Here is a 4,855-nt window from a genome sequence, read left to right as displayed (position 1 = left end):
CCAAAAAGTAAAAAAAAAAAAGAAAAAAAAAAGAAGCTAAGTAAACTTCAATACAACGAACGAAGCGGGCGATAGTAATTAATTGCGCGACCCCCCCCCCCCAAAAAAAAACCTTTGTTGTTGAAATAATCTGTTTAGCGTCGTATAAAAACTTTAGAAACAAAGAAGAAATAGACATTCTTATGTCATGGGATAAAGAAAAGAGAAGAGAAATAAAAGCAGTAAAGCGAGTGCAAAGCGGACAACTGCGAACGGCGATCGACTTTAAAAAGGAACTGATAGAGACATTTAGGAGAAGAATACGTGCGTCAGCGCTTGCAAAACATATGAAAAAGCAGTGCAATTAAATGTATAAAATTCTGAAAGTTTACGAATAAAAATGGGCTTTTAAACTCTAGAACCGATTAATTCTACTTCAGTTAATTTAAAAGGTAAATATCGTTTCGGTTTTCGAACATTTCGGTGTCCGAACAAACATCTGGAACGGATTATGGTCGAGTACTAAGGTACCATTGACTTACCATTGTATTTTATTTTGTAATTATTAAACGATTGCTATAATTAATTTTATACATGTTAGATTATTGCTAGATTACTTTTTGTACATTTGGACTATTGTTATATTTCACTTTGCACATTTGGACTCTTGTGTATTTAATTTGGTACATGTTCGCCTAATGTTATATTTATTTTTGTACACGTTGAACTATTGTTATTAGTAATTCATACATATTGGATAATTGTTATATTTAATTTCGTACATATTGCACTATTATATTTAACTTTGTGTATATTGGAATATTGTTAGATTTTAATTTCGTACGTATTCGACTATTGTTAAATTAAATTTTGTACATGTAGGACCATTGCTATATTTAATTTTGTACATGGTTGATTACTGTATAATTTAATTTTTTACATGTTGGATAATTGTTGGATTTTACTTTGCATATTTTGGACGCTCGCGATATTTAATTTTGTGCATGTTGAAATATTATTATATTTAATTTTATACATGTTGGACTATTGTTATATTTAATTTTATAAATATTGACCTATTGATATATTTATTTTTTTACATGTTTTACTATTTCTATATTTAATTTTGTACATTTTGGACGATTGCTATATTTAATTTGTACATGGACTATTGCTATATTTAATTTTATACATGTTGGATTATTGCTACATTTAATTTTGTACATGTTGGATTATTGCTATATTTAATTTTATACATGTTGGATTATTGCTACATTTAATTTTGTACATGTTGGATTATTGCTATATTTAATTTTATACATGTTGGATTATTGCTACATTTAATTTTATACATGTTGGATTATTGCTACATTTAATTTTGTACATGGACTACTGCTATATTTAATTTTATACATGTTGGACTATTGTTCTATTAAATTTTTTACATGCAAGAATATTGCTATATTTATTTTGTACATGTTGAACAATTTTGACATTTAATTTCGTTTATTTTAGATTATTACTTTATTTAATTTCGATACATTTTGGATTATTGCTATATTTAATTTGTACATGGACTATTGCTATATTTAATTTGTACATGGACTATTGCTATATTTAATTTGTACATGGACTATTGCTATATTTAATTTGTACATGGACTATTGCTATATTTAATTTGTACATGGACTATTGCTATATTTAATTTGTACATGGACTATTGCTATATTTAATTTGTACATGGACTATTGCTATATTTAATTTGTACATGGACTATTGCCATATCAAATTTGTACATGGACTATTGCTATATTTAATTTGTACATGGACTATTGCTATATTTAATTTGTACATGGACTAACTATTGCTATATTTAATTTGTACATGGACTATTGCTATATTTAATTTGTACATGGACTATGGCCATATCAAATTTGTACATGGACTATTGCTATATTTAATTTGTACATGGACTATTGCTATATTTAATTTGTACATGGACTATTGCTATATTTAATTTGTACATGGACTATGGCTATATCAAATTTGTACATGGACTATGGCTATATCAAATTTGTACATGGACTATTGCTATATTTAATTTGTACATGGACTATTGCTATATTTAATTTGTACATGGACTATGTCTATATCAAATTTGTACATGGACTATGGCTATATCAAATTTGTACATGGACTATGGCTATATCAAATTTGTACATGGACTATTGCTATATTTAATTTGTACATGGACTATTGCTATATTTAATTTGTACATGGACTATTGCTATATTTAATTTGTACATGGACTATGGCCATATCAAATTTGTACATGGACTATTGCTATATTTAATTTGTACATGGACTATTGCTATATTTAATTTGTACATGGACTATGGCCATATCAAATTTGTACATGGACTATTGCTATATTTAATTTGTACATGGACTATTGCTATATTTAATTTGTACATGGACTATTGCTATATTTAATTTGTACATGGACTATTGCTATATTTAATTTGTACATGGACTATGGCCATATCAAATTTGTACATGGACTATTGCTATATTTAATTTGTACATGGACTATTGCTATATTTAATTTGTACATGGACTATTGCTATATTTAATTTGTACATGGACTATGGCTATATCAAATTTGTACATGGACTATGGCTATATCAAATTTGTACATGGACTATGGCTATATCAAATTTGTACATGGACTATTGCTATATTTAATTTGTACATGGACTATTGCTATATTTAATTTGTACATGGACTATGTCTATATCAAATTTGTACATGGACTATGGCTATATCAAATTTGTACATGGACTATGGCTATATCAAATTTGTACATGGACTATTGCTATATTTAATTTGTACATGGACTATTGCTATATTTAATTTGTACATGGACTATGTCTATATCAAATTTGTACATGGACTATGTCTATATCAAATTTGTACATGGACTATGGCTATATCAAATTTGTACATGGACTATGGCTATATCAAATTTGTACATGTTAGACTATTGCTATATTAAATTTGTACATGTTAGACTATTGCTATATTTTGTTTAATACATGTTGGACTATTTTAATATTAATTTTATTCGAGTTGGACTATTGCTATATTTAATTTGTACATGGACTATTGCTATATTTAATTTGTACATGGACTATTGCTGTATTTGATTTGTACATGTCGAGCTATTGCTGTATTTTATTTTGTTCATATTGGACTATTGTTATATTTAATTTTATATTTGTTGGACTATAGCTATACTTAATTTTGTACATTTTCGATTATTGCTTTTTGAAATTTTTGTACATGTTGGACTACTGTTCTATTTAACTTTATACATGTTTAACTATTGCTCTATTTAATGTATTTGTTATAGAGTTTTGAAAGGACAGCGATCCATAACTTCAACAAAGCATTTCTTTATTACCATGGCATGGATCTTTGGAGGTGTTAAGGTGTTTTAGGATATCCAGAATATGGAAAGGGGTGATGGTCAGACTATCTAGTGGGAAATTAGAGAGAGAGAGAGAGAGAGTCCAAGGTGGATTTTAATGCAAATCGCTGAGAAAGCTGTTCAACCATATCTGTCGACATGGAAACAACATTACAGACGTGATGAAATTGTTGATTGCTCATAAAACTGAATAAAGTTAAATGTATCTAAATAAATATGAATTTTATTTAGTTTAATTGGGCACAAGAATATTACCGTATTCTGTGAAAGGTTTGTGAATAACGACTCATATTGCCTGGAAAGGAAGAATAGGACCATAGCGGAGCAGTGCGTATTTACCTAGGTTAGGTGAAATGGGCGAAAAATAATAGCACAAAGTGTAAAAGCAAAATAATCACGGTGTTTTCTGAAAATGTTTATATGAGTAAGATTTCCTGGTGATTTATGGAAGAGTGACAGTAGATTTTTTCGACAGAGTGAAATCTAATCCTATCTTTTCAAAGTATGACTTTTGGGAGAGTCAGTTGTGTCAAAGTTAAAGTAGGAAATTAGGACGTTTCAATAATTTCCCCAATTCTTTATTTGTGTCTAAACCTAAACGTAGATTCCATGAACAAAGTTTCTTTCTTAGAACTGAACGCCTGTGAAACTCTGTTCCGTTTCTTTGATTTCCAGCTGACCACAATATGGTCATCTTCAAGTCCAATGTAAACAAATTCTTGAACCGTCTCCTTAAGTAATGCAATTTACCAAATTTCCACTACTAATGATTACTACGGTATTATCCCATTGACTACTGTACACTCATTAACCCTTATCTTCGAGTGGTTGTTGGTTGGTTGGTTTAGTTGTTTTACGGCATATCAACCCTTTTCGGGTTATTTAATGCCGAATCCAAAGATTTTGAAGAAACATTTTTTTAATAGACTATATTTGTTGTTTTCAAGTCGGTTTCTATTTAACCCATAGTTGGGACCCTAACAGGTACTACCACTCTGGGTCAGAGTGGATCTGGGAGCAATGGCAATTAAAGGGTGGCTCTACACTCCCACAAAGCCCGCAAGCTGGGGCCTCACCACTGGATATAGTTTAAGTTCATATCCAGGACCATCTTCGAGTGGCCTCCAGGCCATGATAAAAGGTGACTCCTATGTAAAAAAAAAAGTTGAATAAAATCGACTAATAATTTCCAGAAACACGCTCCAGGTACTGGTAGAAAAGGTGACTATATCAGAATAAGGTGTGGCGTCTGTGTTTACAGTCCTATAATGTCTGGTTTGAAAGGGGGAAAACAACCCTACTTTATTAATATAATAATCACTATTAAATTGCAGTGAATAAAAAACCAGGACAGAACTTATGGGATAAAACTAATCTTGATAAACT

The 4,855-nt window shown here is 29.8% G+C and overlaps 1 long non-coding RNA gene across 2 annotated transcripts in view; it reads left to right on the top strand.

Annotated features, from left to right (window-relative positions):
* Nucleotides 1–242: 242 nt before the first annotated feature.
* The window catches only part of LOC145243005 (uncharacterized), a 26,175-nt gene continuing 21,562 nt past the window's right edge, over nucleotides 243–4,855 (top strand). The window contains exon 1 of one of the 2 annotated variants that reach the window (XR_013862841.1): nucleotides 243–431. This is a non-coding gene — a long non-coding RNA (uncharacterized LOC145243005). Of the gene's footprint in view, nucleotides 507–4,855 lie in introns of both variants that reach the window. The other variant, XR_013862840.1, reaches the window with a different exon arrangement.

The sequence above is a fragment of the Euprymna scolopes genome, chromosome 21 (assembly GCF_053919585.1).
Source record: "Euprymna scolopes isolate OS-2025 chromosome 21, ASM5391958v1, whole genome shotgun sequence".
Taxonomy (NCBI): domain Eukaryota; kingdom Metazoa; phylum Mollusca; class Cephalopoda; order Sepiida; family Sepiolidae; genus Euprymna; species Euprymna scolopes.
Note: the sequence above shows the minus strand (reverse complement) of the source record. Positions and strands in the feature narration are given on the sequence as shown.